The 18,336-nt window shown below is 34.0% G+C and overlaps 1 protein-coding gene across 1 annotated transcript in view; it reads left to right on the forward strand.

Annotated features, from left to right (window-relative positions):
- LOC142341797 (uncharacterized) overlaps positions 1 to 18,336 on the forward strand; it is a 444,522-nt gene that overhangs the window by 133,694 nt on the left and 292,492 nt on the right. The window lies entirely within an intron of this gene.

Consider the following 18,336-nt stretch of genomic DNA (forward strand, 5'->3'; position numbering starts at 1 on the left):
TCTTTCTGAGAGTTTATAAGTCTAGAAAAAGCAATGTAACTCTAGGACCAATAAATCCTAGTCAAAAATTGAAAGAAACTCATGTACACGGTGCATCCCAAAGCATTTCAGCTCAGAGAATTCATCTGACAAAAACGGACAAAATACTCTAGGGCAATAACACCATATAATCTATGGCCACGAAATTTTGGGCCCGGACAATTGAATTGATCTCATGCATGCAGATTGATTCAACAGCTCTCTACGCAATAGCGTTTTTTCTGACAAAATTAGACAGTTTGCTCTAAAGCCATAAGCCCAAGATAGTCAAACGGACAAAATTTAAAAGAAATGACTAAAAATGCGGCCAAAAATCTAATCAGAAAAGATAAAACAAGAAGAAAGACACTTAGTCCAGAAGACCTTTAGAGTCAATAATTAAATCGAAAACATGTACACAGAGTACTCTAAAGACTTTTAGATAAGAGAGTGCTTCTGACAAAAGGCAAAACCAAAACTCTAAGGCCAACCAAACCAGGAGGGCCAAATGGACAAAATTTAGGTTAAAAGACGAAAAGTTCCACCGTCAAAACAAATAATCTGAGAACTTTTCTTTTGTTGTAAAAATTACATATAACATAAGAGAGTTTTCCTGACAAATTGAGACAAATTATTCAAAAGGCCAAGAAACCAAGATAGTCAAATGACACAATTTAGGTTAATGACAAAACGGCGACTATCAAAACAAATTATCTGAGAAAGGCCATAAGACCAAGAGATTCAAGAGAAATTTATGTTAAAATATGAAAATGTCTGCCTTCAAATGAAATCTGAGAATTTATGAAACAACAAAATTACATATGGCTCTAAGGCCACAAAACTTTGAGCCTCAACAATTGAAATGAACTCATGCATGTAGATTTCTCTAAAGCCTTTTAGATAAGAGAGTTTTCCTGAAAAATTTAGACAATTTATTCTAAGGCCAGGAAATCATGATAGTCAATCGGACACAATTCAAGATGAATGACAAAAAATGCGGCCAGAAAACATAAAAAACATAAACAAATGACGCTAGTGCCAAGAGACACTGGGATTTGATAATTGAGTCGAAATTACGTACATAGAGTACTCTAATGCTTTCCAGCTAAAAGAACTTTTCTGACAAAAATAGACCATTTTTCCTAAGGCCATCAAAACCAAGGGGGTCAAAGGGAAAAATTCTCAGTTAAAAGCCAATAAAATTGGGTATCAAAAGAAAAAGTTGAGAATTTGTTAGACAAAGAAATTACATATAACTCAAGCGCCACGAACTTTTTAGCGTCCAGAATCGAATTGAACCTCATGTACACAGAGTACTCCACGACTTCTAGTTCAGAGAGTTCCTCTGATAATAATAGACAATTTATTTCTAAGGCTATAAACAAAAAGAGTCAAACGGACGAAATTTATGTAAAGATACAAAAAATTTGGCGCACAAAGAAATAATCCAAATTTATAAAAACGAAAAAAATATAAGACCCTAGGGCGTCGACATTTGAATTAAAATCATGTATACAGAGCAAATTGAAGACTTCTAGCTAAAGGTTTTTTTGTCTTAATCTAACTCCATTAATTTAATCTAACGCCATATAAACAAGAGTCAAACGGTCAAACTTAAAGTTAAAAGACAAAAATTTGGTCACAAGACCATCAACTCCAGTAGAATCAAACAAACAAAATTTAAAAGACGAAAAATTCGATCATCAAAACAAATGATCTGAGAAATTTTTGAACATTATAATTCCATATGATCTAGGGCCACGAAATTTTGAGCCTGGACAATTGAATTAAACTCATGTATACAGATTGATTTAAAGCTCTCCAGACAAGAGCGTTCTTCTGACAAAACTAGACAGTTTGCTCTAGGGCCAAAAAACCAAGATAGTCAGACAATGAAAATTTAAGATAAATGACTAAAAATGCAGCCATCAAAACAAATAATCAGAAATTACAAAAAAACACTAGACACTAGGTCCGGAAGACCCTGAGAGTCAATAATTGAATCGAAAACATGTGCACAGAGTACTACAAAGAATTCCAGCTAAAAGCTTCTGACAAAAACGGACAAATTACTCTAAGGCCAGCAAAACCAGGAAGGTCACAGGGACAAAATTTAGGTTAAAAGACGAAAAACTCCGCCATCAAGCAAAATATTCTGAGATCTTGTCTTTCAACAAAACTATGTTTGTTCCTAGGACCGCAAAATTTTCAAAATCAACCATTGAATTGAAGTCATGTATACAGATTACTCCAAAGCTTTCTAAAAAATAAGTTTTCCTAACAAATTTAGACGATTTGTTCTAGGGCCAGAAAACCAAGACAACCAAACGGGCACAATTCAATATGAATGACAATAAATGGGGCCAGATAACATAAAAAACAAAAACATATGACACTAGGGCCAAGAGACATTGGGAGTCGGATCGATAATTGAAACGAAATAGATAAATGAATCGAAAACAAGTCCAAAGAGTACTCTAATGCTTTTTAGCTAAAAGTGTTCCTCAGACAACTTTTCTAAGGCCGTCGAAACCAAGAGCGTTAGACAAACTTTCAGTTGAAAGTCAAAAAAATAGGCAACAAAAGAAAAAAAATGGAGTATTTATTAGACAAGTAATAATACATATGACTCTAGGGCCTCGACATCTTGAGTCAACAACTGAATTCAACTCTTGCGCAAAGAGTACTCTGAAGCTTTCTAGCTAGGAGAGTTAATGTGACAAAAAACATTTTACTCTAAGGATATAAAACCAAGAGAGTCAATCGGACAAAAATTATATTAAACTACAAAAAAGCGGCTATCAGGATAAATTATCTGAGACTCTAAAAAAACAAAAAAAATACATATGACTCTAAAGCCAAGGAACCTTGTGTTGACAATTGAATTAAACTCATGGACAGAGAGTAATCTAAAGTCTTCTAGTTAAGATGCTTTACTCTGGGCCACAGAATCAAGTTAGTCAAACGGACTAAATTTAAGATAAAAGAGTAAAAAGTCGCCATAAAGACAAATAATAAGAGACTATTTAAAGAACAAAGATAAATGACACTAGGGTCAACGGACCTTGGGAGTCGATAATTGAATGAAAATACTTTACACTTTGCTCTCTAAAGAGTTCTAGTGACTAAAGACTAAAAGTGTTTTTCTAACAAAAATATAAAGTGCTTTACTAAAACCATCAAAATAAAGAGGGTCAAACGGAAAAAATTAAGTTGAAAGACAATTATTTCGGTCATCAAAAGAAAAAACTCAGAATTTGTCAGACAACAGAATTATAAATGACTCTGAGGCCACAAAACCTTGAGTCGACAACTGATTTGAACTCATGTAAACAAAGTACTTCTGAAGCCTTCTAGCTACGTGTTCAGAGTATTATACTGACAATAAAATAGTCCAAGGCTGTAAATTCAAGATAGTGCAAAGGAAAAAAATTACATTTTAAATTAAATGAAAAAACGCTGTCTAAACAAATTAAAATTATCTGAGAATTTATCAAACAAAAAAAATACATTTGACCAGGATCACAAAATCGTGAGAGTCGACAATTATTTCAATCTCATGTACACAGAGTACTCTAAATCTTTCTAGCTAAGAGAGTTTCTCCGACAAAATTAGACAAATTAATCGAGGGAAACAAGACTATGATAGACAAACGAACAACATTTAAGATAAATGACGCAAAACGCGGCCGCCAAAAGAAGTAATCAGAACTTATAAAAAGCAGAGACAAATAACACCAGAGCCTATAAAAAAAATCGTCTGCACTGAGTACTCTATAGCCTTCTAGCTAAGAGAGTTCTTCTAAAAATAGACACTCTACTCTGAGGTCATAAATCCAACAGAATTGAACGGACAAAATATAAGTTAAATAACAAAAAAGCGGCTCTGAAAACAGATTATCTGAGATTTTATCAAACAACAAAAAAAACATAAGACTCTAGGTCCACGATATCTTGAGCTTCGATAATTGAATTGAATTCATGTACACAAAGTACTCTAAAGCATTCTAGCTAAAAGAGTTTTTTCCGCAAGAAGGACAATTTACACTGAGGCCATCAAACCAAGAGAGTCAAAAGGTCAAAATTTAAGTTCAAATACGAAAATTCGTCCGTAAAAACAAATAATCTGAGAATTTATGAAACAGCAAAAAATACATATGACTTTGTCACAAAATCTTTAGCGCCAACACTTGAATTGATCTCATGTACAAATGGTACTCTAAAACCTTCTAGACAAGAGGGCTGCTCTGACGAAATTAGCCAATTTACTCTAAGACCATAAAAACAAAAGAGTCGAACCGACAAAAATTAAGTTAAATGACAAAAAATGGCTGTCAAAACAGATTGTCTGAGAATTTATCAAATAACAAAAAAATCATAAGACCCTAGGTCCACGAAATCTTGAGCTTCGATAATTGAATTAAACTCATATACACAGAGTTCTCTGAAGCATTGTAGCTAAAAGTGTTTTTCCGAAAAAAGGCAATTTGCAATAAGGCCATCAAACCAAGAGAGCTAAAAAGTCAAAATTCTAGTTTAAATACAAAAATTTGGCCAAAAAAAAAGTCTGAGATTTTGCGAAACAACAAAAAAATGCATATGACTCTACTGTCACATAATTTTTAGCGTCAACAATTGAATTGATCTCATGTACACATGGTACTCCTTAACCTTCTAGTTAAATGAGCTTATCTGACAAATATCTGACAATGTACTCTGGGGACATAAAACCAAGATAGTCAAATAGACGAAATTCAAGGCGAATGAATAAAAAGCGGCTGTCAAGGATATTATCTGACAATGTATCAAATAACAAAGAGACAATTGGCTCCAGGGCAATGGAACTAAATAAACCTATGACTACAGGGCCACGAAATCTTGAAGGTCGACAATTGAATTAAACTCATGTACACAGAGTACTCTAAAGCATTCTAGTTACGAGTTTTTGACAAAGTTCGACAATTCACTCTCAGGCCATAAGACCAAGAGTCAGACAAACAAAATTTTATTTGAATGACAAAAAACTCAGCTATCAAAACAAATAATTGACAAAATTGATTAAAGACAAAAAACATAAAACTCTAGATTCACGAAATCTTGAGCTTCGATAATTGAATTGAACTCATTTACACAAAGTACTCTAAAGCATTCTAGCTAAAATAGTTTTTTGTGCAAAAAAGACAATTTACACTAAGGCCATCAAACCAAGAGAGTCAAAAGTTCAAAACTTAAGTTTCAAGACAAAAAATTGGATAAAACATAAATTTTGAAAAGTTTTTAAAGAACAAAAATACATATGAATCTACGGTCACAAAATCTTGAGCGTCAACAATTGAATTGAACTCATGTACAAATGGTTCTCTAAAACCTTCCAGCCAGGGGAGTTTCTCTAACAAAATTAGGCAATTTACTCTGGGGTCAGAAAACTAAGAGAGTCAAATAGACGAAATTTAAGGTGAATAAAGAGCGGCTGTCAAAAACATTATCTGACAATGTATCAAATAACAAAAAGACATATGACTCCAGGGCAATTGAACTAAATAAACCTATGACTATAGGGCCACGAAATCTTGAAGGTCGACAACTGAATTAAACTCATGTACACAGAGTACTCTAAAGCATTCTAGCTACGAGTTTTTGACAAAGTTCGGCAATTCACTCTCAGGCCATAAGACCAAGAGTCAGACAAACAAAATTTTACTTGAATGACAAAAAACTCAGCTATCAAAACAAATAATTGACAAAATTGATTAAAGACAAAAAACATAAGACTCTAGATTCACGAAATCTTGAGCTTCGATAATTGAATTGAACTCATTTACACAAAGTACTCTAAAGCATTCTAGCTAAGATAGTTTTTTCTGCAAAAAAGACAATTTACACTAAGGCCATCAAACCAAGAGAGTCAAAAGTTCAAAACTTAAGTTTCAAGACACAAAAATTGGATAAAACAAAAATTTTGAAAAGTTTTTGAAGAACAAAAATACATATGAATCTACGGTCACAAAATCTTGAGCGTCAACAATTGAATTGAACTCATGTACAAATGGTTCTCTAAAACCTTCCAGCCAGGGGAGTTTCTCTAACAAAATTAGGCAATTTACTCTGGGGTCAGAAAACTAAGAGAGTCAAATAGACGAAATTTAAGGTGAATAAAAAGCGGCTGTCAAAAACATTATCTGACAATGTATCAAATAACAAAAAGACATATGACTCCAGGGCAATTGAACTAAATAAACCTATGACTATAGGGCCACGAAATCTTGAAGGTCGACAATTGAACTAAACTCATGTACACAGAGTACTCTAAAGCATTCTAGCTACGAGTTTTTGACAAAGTTCGACAATTCACTCTCAGGCCATAAGACCAAGAGTCAGACAAACAAAATTTTACTTTAATGACAAAAAAACTCAGCTATCAAAACAAATAATTGACAAAATTGATTAAAGACAAAAAACATAAGACTCTAGATTCACGAAATCTTGAGCTTCGATAATTGAATTGAACTCATTTACACAAAGTACTCTAAAGCATTCTAGCTAAAATAGTTTTTTCTGCAAAAAAGACAATTTACACTAAGGCCATCAAACCAAAAGAGTCAAAAATTCAAAACTTAAGTTTCAAGACAAAAAAATTGGATAAAACATAAATTTTGAAAAGTTTTTAAAGAACAAAAATACATATGAATCTACGGTCACAAAATCTTGAGCGTCAACAATTGAATTGAACTCATGTACAAATGGTTCTCTAAAACCTTCCAGCCAGGGGAGTTTCTCCAACAAAATTAGGCAATTTACTCTGGGGTCAGAAAACTAAGAGAGTCAAATAGACGAAATTTAAGGTGAATAAAAAGCGGCTGTCAAAAACATTATCTGACAATGTATCAAATAACAAAAAGACATATGACTCCAGGGCAATTGAACTAAATAAACCTATGACTATAGGGCCACGAAATCTTGAAGGTCGACAATTGAATTAAACTCATGTACACAGAGTACTCTAAAGCATTCTAGCTACGAGTTTTTGACAAAGTTAGACAATTCACTCTCAGGCCATAAAACCAAGAGTCAGACAAACAAAATTTTACTTGAATGACAAAACTCAGCTATCAAAACAAATAATTGGCAAAATTGATTAAAGAAAAAAACATAAGACTCTAGATTCACGAAATCTTGAGCTTCGATAATTGAATTGAACTCATTTACGCAAAGTACTCTAAGCATTCTAGCTAAAAGAGTTTTTTTCTGAAAAAAAGGACAATTTACACTAAGGCCATCAAACCAAGAGAGTCAAAAGGTCAAAATTCAGGTTTAAATACGGCCATCAAAACAAATAATCTGAGATTTTGTCAAGCAACAAAAAACACATGACTCTGTGGCCGCAAAACCTTGAGCGTCGACAATTGAATTGAAATCATGTACACATATACAATAAAGCTTTCTAATTAAAAGTGTTCTTCTGACAAAATCAGACAAATTACCTTAAGGACATAAAGCCAAGAGAAACTATGGTAAAAAATAAGTTACATGACAAAAATGCGGAATCTAAAATTTAATCAAGAACCAAAAACATGTATCTCCAGGGCCACTAAATCTTGAGAGTCAACAATATAGTTGAACTTCAGTACGTGGAGAACTCTAAGCCTTCTAACTGAGTTCTTCTGTCAGAAACAGACATATTACTCTAGGTCCATAAAAAACACATCTGACTCTATGGCAACAGAATACTGAGCGTCAACAATTGAATATAACTCATGCACACAGAGTACTCTAGAGCCATGTAGCTGAGAGAGTTCTTCTGTAAAAAGAGACAATATACCCTGAAGTCTTTAAAACAAAGACAGTCATTCGGAGAATGTTTCAGTTAGAAAATGGAAATATTAGCCATGAAAAAAAAATCTGCGAATCATTCAAAGATTAAAAATACATATGGGGATCCGGGAACTCATGTATGCAGATTACTCTAAAACTTTCTAGATAAAAGATTTTTCCAACAAATTTAAACAATTTTTTCCACACAACAACGATAGTCAAACGGACAAAATTTAGGATAAATGACTAAAAACGCGGCCATCAAAGCAAATAATCGAAAACTATAAAAAAAACAAAGACATAAGACACTGGGGCCGAGATACATTGGGAGTCAACAAGTGAATCCAAAACATGTACACACTCTATTCTAAATCCCTCTAGCTAGGAGAGCATATTCCAAAAAAGAATATTTACCTTAACGTTATAAAAAGAGAGTCGAAAGGACAAACTGTATGTTGAAAGACGAAAAAGATATGTAAAGAGATTACTCTAAAACATTCCAGCTCAGAGAGTTCTTATGAAAAAAATAGATAGTTTACTTTAAGGCTAAAAAATCAAGAGAATCAGACCGAAAAATATTAAAGTAAAATACAAAAATTTCGGCTATCAGAACAAATTATCTGAGAATTTATCAAACAAAAAAATATGTGACTCTAGGACCACGAAACTTTCAGTCAACTACTGAATTGAACTCATGTACACAGAGTACTCTAAAACTTTCTAGATAAAAGATTTTTCCAAAAAAACTTAGACAATTTTTTCCACACAACAACGATAGTCAAACGGACAAAATTTGGGATAAATGACTAAAAACGCGACCATCAAAGCAAATAATCGAAAACTATAAAAAAAACAAAGACATAAGACACTGGGGCCGAGATACATTGGGAGTCAACAAGTCAGGACATAAAGCCAAGAGAAACTATGGTAAAAAATAAGTTACATGACAAAAATGCGGAATCTAAAATTTAATCAAGAACCAAAAACATGTATCTCCAGGGCCACTAAATCTTGAGAGTCAACAATATAGTTTAACTTCAGTACGTGGAGAACTCTAAGCCTTCTAACTGAGTTCTTCTGTCAGAAACAGACATATTACTCTAGGTCCATAAAAAACACATCTGACTCTATGGCAACAGAATACTGAGCGTCAACAATTGAATATAACTCATGCACACAGAGTACTCTAGAGCCATGTAGCTGAGAGAGTTCTTCTGTAAAAAGAGACAATATACCCTGAAGTCTTTAAAACAAAGACAGTCATTCGGAGAATGTTTCAGTTAGAAAATGGAAATATTAGCCATGAAAAAAAAATCTGCGAATCATTCAAAGATTAAAAATACATATGGGGTTCCGGGAACTCATGTATGCAGATTACTCTAAAACTTTCTAGATAAAAGATTTTTCCAACAAATTTAGACAATTTTTTCCACACAACAACGATAGTCAAACGGACAAAATTTAGGATAAATGACTAAAAACGCGGCCATCAAAGCAAATAATCGAAAACTATAAAAAAAACAAAGACATAAGACACTGGGGCCGAGATATATTGGGAGTCAACAAGTGAATCCAAAACATGTACACACTCTATTCTAAATCTCTCTAGCTAGGAGAGCATATTCCAAAAAAGAATATTTACCTTAACGTTATAAAAAGAGAGTCGAAAGGACAAACTGTATGTTGAAAGACGAAAAACTTGGCCAATACAACAAAAAACCAGAATTCATTAACAAGCAAAATTGCATATGACTCTAGGGCCATTGAATGAATAGTAACAAAGTACCCAGATAACTCTTAAGCCTTCTAGATGAGAGGGTCCCTGTGGCCAAAATAAGAAATTTACTCTACGAAGGTATTTTCCTCTAAGTCCATACAAAAACATATCTGACCCTATAGCCACAGAACTCTGAGCGTCAACAATTTAATATAACTCATGTACTTAGAGTACTCTAAAACTTTCTGGCTAAGAGTGATCTTCAGTAAAAAAGACAATTTGCCCTGAACCATCAAACGCCGGAGAGTCAAACGGAACAATTTTAAGTTGAAAGACAAAAAAGGACATCAAAACAAACACTTTGAGACTTTCTCCAACAACAAAATTACATGTGACTCTAAGGGCACCAAACATTGCGTCAAAAGGCGAAACCAGCTTATGTAAAGAGATTACTCTAAAACATTCCAGCTCAGAGAGTTCTTATGAAAAAAATAGATAGTTTACTTTAAGGCTAAAAAATCAAGAGAATCAGACCGAAAAATATTAAAGTAAAATACAAAAATTTCGGCTATCAGAACAAATTATCTGAGAATTTATCAAACAAAAAAATATGTGACTCTAGGACCACGAAACTTTCAGTCAACTACTGAATTGAACTCATGTACACAGAGTACTCTAAAACTTTCTAGATAAAAGATTTTTCCAAAAAATTTAGACAATTTTTTCCACACAACAACGATAGTCAAACGGACAAAATTTGGGATAAATGACTAAAAACGCGACCATCAAAGCAAATAATCGAAAACTATAAAAAAACAAAGACATAAGACACTGGGGCCGAGATACATTGGGAGTCAACAAGTGAATCCAAAACATGTACACAGTCTACTCTAAATCCCTCTAGCTAGGAGAGCATATTCCAAAAAAGAATATTTACCTTAACGTTATAAAAAGAGAGTCGAACGGAAAAACTGTGTGTTGAAAGACGAAAAACTTGGCCAATACAACAAATAACCAGAATTCATTAACAAGCAAAATTGCATTTGACTCTAGGGCCATTGAATGAACAGTAACAAAGTACCCAAGAACTCTTAAGCCTTCTAGATGAGAGGGTCCTTTTGGCCAAAATAAAAAATTTACTCTACAAAGGTATTTTCCTCTAAGTCCATACAAAAACACATCTGAATCTGACCCTATAGCCACAGAACTCTGAGCGTCAACAATTTAATATAACTCACGTACTTAGAGTACTCTAAAGCCTTCTGGCTAAGACTGATCTTCAGAAAAAAAAGACAATTTGCCCTGAACCATCAAACGCCAGAGTCAAACAGAACATTTTTAAGTTGAAAGACAAAAAAGGGACATCAAAACAAACACTTTGAGACTTTCTCAAACAACAAAATTACGTGTGACTCTATGGGCACGAAACATTGCGTCAAAAGGTGAATCCAGCTTATGTAAAGAGATTACTCTAAAACATTCCAGCTCAGAGAATTCTTATGAAAAAAAATAGATAGCTTACTTTAAGGCTAAAAAATCAAGAGAATCAGACCGAAAAATATTGAAGTAAAATACAAAAATTTCGGCTATCAGAACAAGTTATCTGAGAATTTATCAAACAAAAAATTGTGTGACTCTAGGGCCACGAAACCTTCAGTCAATTACTGAATTGAACTCATGTACACAGAGTACTCTGATTCCCCATAGCTAGGAGAACATATTCCAAAAATAGACCATTTACACTAGCGTCTTAAAAAAGGAGTCGAAGGGGCAAAATGTATTTCAAATGTTGAAAAATTTCGCCAATAAAACAAACAATCAGAATTCACTAAAAAGCAAAAAAAATATATGACCCTAGGGACAACGAATGAATCGTAATCATGTATCCGGAAAACTCTTAAGCCTTCTAGCTGAGAGGGTCCTTGTGGCCAAAATGGACAATTTTACTCTAAGTTCATACCAAAACGCATCTGACCCTATAGCCACAGAACTCTCAGCGTCAACAATTAAATATAACTCATGTACTTAGAGTACTCTAAAGCCTTCTAGCTAAGAGTAATCTTCAGTCATTCGGAGAATGTTTCCGTTAGAAAACAGAAAACTTAGCCATGAAAAAAATCTGCGAATCATTCAAAGAACAAAAATACAAATGGGGAACCGGGAACTCATGTATGCAGATTACTCTAAAACTTTCTAGATAAACGATTTTTCCAACAAATTTAGACAATTTTTTCCACACGACAACGATAGTCAAACGGACAAAATTTAGGATAAATGACTAAAAATGCGGCCATCAAAGCAAATAATCGAAAACTATAGGAAAAACAAAGACATAAGACACTGGGGCCGAGATACATTGGGAGTCAACAAGTGAATCCAAAACATGTACACAGTCTACTCTAAATCCCTCTAGCTAAGAGAGCATATTCCAAAAAAAATATTTACCTTGACGTTATAAAAAGAGAGTCGAACGGACAAACTGTATGTTGAAAGACGAAAAACTTGGCCAATACAACAAATAACCAGAATTCATTAACAAGCAAAATTGCATATGACTCTAGGGCCATTGAATGAATAGTAACAAAGTACCCAGAAAACTCTTAAACTCTTAAGCCTTCTAGATGAGAGGGTCCCTGTGGCCAAAATAAAAAATTTACTCTACGGAGGCATTTCCCTCTAAGTCCATACAAAAACACATCTGACCCTATAGCCACAGAACTCTGAGAGTCAACAATTTAATATAACTCATGTACTTAGAGTACTCTAAAGCCTTCTGGCTAAGAGTGATCTTCAGTAAAAAAGACAATTTGCCCTGAACCATCAAACGCCAGAAAGTCAAACGGAACAATTTTAAGTTAAAAGACAAAAAAAGGACATCAAAACAAACACTTTGAGACTTTCTCAAACAACAAAATTTCGTGTGATTCTAGAAGCACGAAACATTGCGTCAAAAGGTGAGTCCAGCTTATGTAAAGAGATTACTCTTAATCATTCCAGCTCAGAGAGTTATTATGAAAAAAAAACAGTTTACTTTAAGGCTAAAAAATCAAGAGAATCGGACCAAAAAATATTAAAGTAAAATACAAAAATTTCGGCTATCAGAACAAATTATATAAGAATTTATCAAACAAAAAAATATGTGACTCTAGGGCCACGAAACCTTCAGTCAACTACTGAATTGAACTCATATACACAGAGTACTCTGAGTCCCCATAGCTAGGAGAGCATATTCCAAAAATAGACCACTTACACTAGCGTCTTAAAAAAAGAAGGTGCAAAATGTAATTTAAATATTGAAAAATTTCGCCAATAAAACAAACAATCGGAATTCACTAAAGAGCAAAAAATCATATGACCATAGGGCCAACGAATGAATCGTAATCATGTACCCGGAAAACTCTTAAGCCTTCTAGCTGAGAGGGTCCTTGTGGCCAAAATGGACAATTTTACTCTAAGTCCATACAAAAAACACATCTGACTCTACGGCCACAGAATGTTGAACGTCATTAATTTAATATAACTAATGTACACAGAGTACTCTAAAGCCTTCTAGCTAGGAGAGATCTTCTGTAAAAAAAGACAAATTGCCCTAAACCATCAAAACCAAAAGGGTCAAACGGAACAATTTCAAGTTGAAAGACGAAAAACAAGGGCATCAAAACAAACACTTTGAGACTTTCTCAAACAAAATTACATATGGCTCTAGAGGCACGAAACCTTGCGTCAAAAAGTGAATCGAGCTCATGTACATAGATTACTCTAAAACCCTCCAGCTCGGAGAATTATTCTGAAAAAAGCAACAGCATACTCTAAGGCTATAAAATAAAGAGGGTCAAACCGACAAAATTTAAATTAAATTACAAAAATTTGGCTATCAGAACAAATTATCAGAGAATTTATCAAACAAAAACTTATGTGATTCTAGGTCCACGAAACGTTGAGTCAACTACTAAATTGAACCCATATACACAGAGTACTCTAATACCCCATAGCTAGGAGAGCATATTCCAAAAAAAGTCCATTTACCCTAACGTCATAAAAAAGAGTCGAGGGGCAAAATGTAATTCAAAAGTTGAAAAACTTTGCCAGTAAAACAAATAATCAGAATTCACTAATGAGCAAAAAAAACATATGACCCTAGGGCCAAAGAATGAATCGTAATCATGTACCCGGAAAACTCTTAAGCCTTCTAGCTGAGAGGGTCCTTGTGTCCAAAATGGACAGTTTTACTCTAAGTTCATACAAAAACACATCTGACCCTATAGCCACAGAACTCTGAGCGTCAACAATTTAATATAACTCATGTACTTAGAGTACTCTAAAACTGTCTGGCTAAGAGTGATCTTCAGTAAAAAAGACAGTTTGCCCTGAACCATCAAACGCCGGAGAGTCAAACGGAACAATTTTAAGTTGAAAGACGAAAAATAAGGGCATCAAAACAAACATTTTGAGACTTTCTCAAACAAAATTACATAAGACTCTAGAGGCACGAAACCCTGCGTCAAAAAGTGAATCGAGATGTACATAGATTACTCAAAAACCTTCTAGCTCAGAGAATTATTCTGAAAAGAACAACAGTTTACTCTAAGGCTATAAAACCAAGAGAGTCAAACCGACAAAATTTAAATTAAATTACAAAAATTTGGCTATTAGAACAAATTATCTGAGATTTTATCAAACAAAAAAACATCTGACTCAAAGGCCACGAACCCTTGAGTCAACTACTAAGTTGAACTCATGTACACAGAGTTCTCTAAATCCCGATAGCTAGGAGAGCATATTCCAAAAATAGACCATTTACTATAACGTCATTAGAAAAGAGTTGAACGAACAAATTGTATATTAAAAGACGAAAAACTTGGCCAATAAAACAAATAATCAGAATTCAATTAAAAGCAAAAATACATATGTCTCTAGGGCCAAAGAATGAATCGTAATCATGTACCCGGAAAACTCTTAAGCCTTCTAGCCGAGAAGGTCCTTTTGGCCAAAAAAGACAATTTACTCTAAGACCGGAACACCAAGAGTCAAACGGAAAAAATTTAAGTAAAAGACAAAAAATTTGGCTGTCAAACCAAATGATTGGAAAATTTATTTCAGAACAAAATGCATATGACTCTCGGGCCAGGAAATCTGGAGCGTCGACAATTAAATTAAACTTATGTATACAATGCACTCTAAAGCCTCTTAACTGAGAGAGTTCTTCTGTAAAAAGAGACAATATACTCTAAGGCCATAAAAACGAAGACGGTCATTCCGAGAAAATTTCAGTTAGAAAAAGGAAAATTTGGCCAACAAGGCAAATAATCTGAGAATCTTTCAAACAACAAAAATTGATATGACCCTGGGACTTTGGAAGCTCATGTATACAGATTATTCCAAATTTTCTAGATAAAAGAACTCTTCTAACAAATTTAGACAATTTACTCCATAGTAAACGATAGTCCAACGATAGTCAAACGGACAAAATCTAGGATAAATGACTAAAAATGCAGCCATCAAGGCAAATAATCAAAAACTATGAGAAAAAGAAAGACATAAGACACTAGGGCCAAGAGACATTGGGAGTCGATAAAGGAATTGGGATCATGTACACAGTGTTTTCTAAAGCCTTCTAGCTAAGAGATTTATTCTATCTAAGATAGACAATTCACACAAAAGCCATCAAAACCAGAAGGGTCAACGGTCAAAATTTTTGTTGAAAAACAAAATATTCGGGCTTCGAACAAACAAGTAAACACTTTGAGACTTTCTCAAACAACAAAATTTTATATGAGGCGCAAAAGTTTGCGTCAAAAGCTGAATCGAGCTCATATACATTTATTTCTCTAAAACCTTCCAGCTTAGAGAGTTATTCTGAAAAAATTAGACAGTTTGTTCTAAGGCTATAGAATCAGGAGAGTCAAACCGACAAAAATTATATTTAATTACAAAAATTTGGCTATCAGAACAAATTATCTGAGAATTTAGCAAACATAAAAATATGTGACTCTAGGGCCACGAAACCTTCAGTCAACTACTGAATTGAACTCATGTACACAGAGTACTCTGATTCCCCATAGCTAGGAGAACATATTCCAAAAATAGACCATTTACAGTAGCGTCTCAAAAAAGAGTCGAAGGGGCATAATGTATTTTAAATGTTGAAAAACTTCGCCAATAAAACAAACAATCAGAATTCACTAAAGAGCAAAAAAAATATATGACCCTAAGTACAACGAATGAATCGTAATCATGTACCCGGAAAGCTCTTAAGCCTTCTAGCTGAGAGGATCCTTGTGGCCAAAATGGGCAATTTTACTCTAAGTTCATACAAAAACACATCTGACCCTATAGCCACAGAACTCTGAGCGTCAACAATTTAATATAACTCATGTACTTAGAGTACTCTAAAGCCTTCTGGCTAAGAGATTTATTCTATCTAAGATAGACAATTCACACAAGAGCCATCAAAACCAGAAGGGTCAAACGGTCAAAATTTTTGTTGAAAAACAAAATATTCGGGCATCGAACAAACAAGTAAACACTTTGAGACTTTCTCAAACAACAAAACTACGTATGAGGCGCAAAAGCTTGCGTCAAAAGCTGAATCGAGCTCATATACATACATTTCTCTAAAACCTTCCAGCTGAGAGAGTTATTCTGAAAAAATTAGACAGTTTGTTCTAAGGCTATAGAATCAGGAGAGTCAAACCGACAAAAATTATGTTTAATTACAAAAATTTGGCTATCAGAACAAATTATCTGAGAATTTATCAAACAAAAAATTATGTGACTCTAGGGCCACGAAACCTTCAGTCAACTACTGAATTGAACTCATGTACACAGAGTACTCTGATTCCCCATAGCTAGGAGAACATATTCCAAAAATAGACCATTTATACTAGCGTCTTAAAAAAAAAGAGTCGAAGGGGCAAAATGTATTTTAAATGTTGAAAAACTTCGCCAATAAAACAAACAATCAGAATTCACTAAAGAGCAAAAAAAATATATGACCCTAGGGACAACGAATGAATCGTAATGATGTACCCGGAAAACTCTTAAGCCTTCTAGCTGAGAGGGTCCTTGTGGCCAAAATGGACAATTTTACTCTAAGTTCATACAAAAACACATCTGACACTATAGCCACAGAACTCTGAGCGTCAACAATTTAATATAACTCATGTACTTAGAGTACTCTAAAGCCTTCTGGCTAAGAGATTTATTCTATCTAAGATAGACAATTCACACAAGAGCCATCAAAACCAGAAGGGTCAAACGGTCAAAATTTTTGTTGAAAAACAAAATATTTGGGCATCGAACAAACAAGTAAACACTTTGAGACTTTCTCAAACAACAAAATTACGTATGAGGCACAACAGCTTGCGTCAAAAGCTGAATCGAGCTCATATACATACATTTCTCTAAAACCTTCCAGCTGAGAGAGTTATTCTGAAAAAATTAGACAGTTTGTTCTAAGGCTATAGAATCAGGAGAGTCAAACCGACAAAAATTATATTTAATTACAAAAATTTGGCTATCAGAACAAATTGTCTGAGAATATATTAAACAAAAAATTATGTGACTCTAGGGCCACGAAACCTTCAGTCAACTACTGAATTAAACTCATGAACACAGAGTACTCTGATTACCCATAGCTAGGAGAACATATTCCAAAAAAGACCATTTATACTAGCGTCTTAAGAAAAGAGTCGAAGGGGCAAAATGTATTTTAAATGTTGAAAAACTTCGCCAATAAAACAAACAATCAGAATTCACTAAAGAGCAAAAAAAATTTGACCCTAGGGACAACGAATGAATCGTAATCATGTACCCGGAAAACTCTTAAGCCTTCTAGCTGAGAGGGTCCTTGTGGCCAAAATGGACAATTTTACTCTAAGTTCATACAAAAACACATCTGACCCTATAGCCACAGAACTCTGAGCGTCAACAATTTAATATAACTCATGTACTTAGAGTACTCTAAAGCCTTCTGGCTAAGAGATTTATTCTATCTAAGATAGACAATTCACACAAGAGCCATCAAAACCAGAAGGGTCAAACGGTCAAAATTTTTGTTGAAAAACAAAATATTCGGGCATCGAACAAACAAGTAAACACTTTGAGACTTTCTCAAACAACAAAATTACGTATGAGGCACAACAGCTTGCGTCAAAAGCTGAATCGAGCTCATATACATACATTTCTCTAAAACCTTCCAGCTGAGAGAGTTATTCTGAAAAAATTAGACAGTTTGTTCTAAGGCTATAGAATCAGGAGAGTCAAACCGACAAAAAATATATTTAATTACAAAAATTTGGCTATCAGAACAAATTATCTGAGAATTTATCAAACAAAAAATTATGCGACTCTAAGGCCACGAAACCTTCAGTCAACTACTGAATTGAACTCATGTACACAGAGTACTCTGATTCCCCATAGCTAGGAGAACATATTCCAAAAATAGACAATTTAAACTAGCGTGTTAAAAAAAGAGTCGAAGGGGCAAAATGTATTTTAAATGTTGAAAAACTTCGCCAATAAAACAAACAATCAGAATTCACTAAAGAGCAAAAAAATATATATGACCCTAGGGACAACGAATGAATCGTAATCATGTACCCGGAAAATTCTTAAGCCTTCTAGCTGAGAGGTTCCTTGTGGCCAAAATGGACAATTTTACTCTAAGTTCATATAAAAACACATCTGACCCTATAGCCACAGAACTCTGAGCGTCAACAATTTAATATAACTCATGTACTTAGAGTACTCTAAAGCCTTCTGGCTAAGAGATTTATTCTATCTAAGAT

This window comes from Convolutriloba macropyga, chromosome 6, assembly GCF_964194025.1.
Source record: "Convolutriloba macropyga chromosome 6, txConMacr16.3, whole genome shotgun sequence".
Lineage (NCBI taxonomy): Eukaryota > Metazoa > Xenacoelomorpha > Acoela > Convolutidae > Convolutriloba > Convolutriloba macropyga.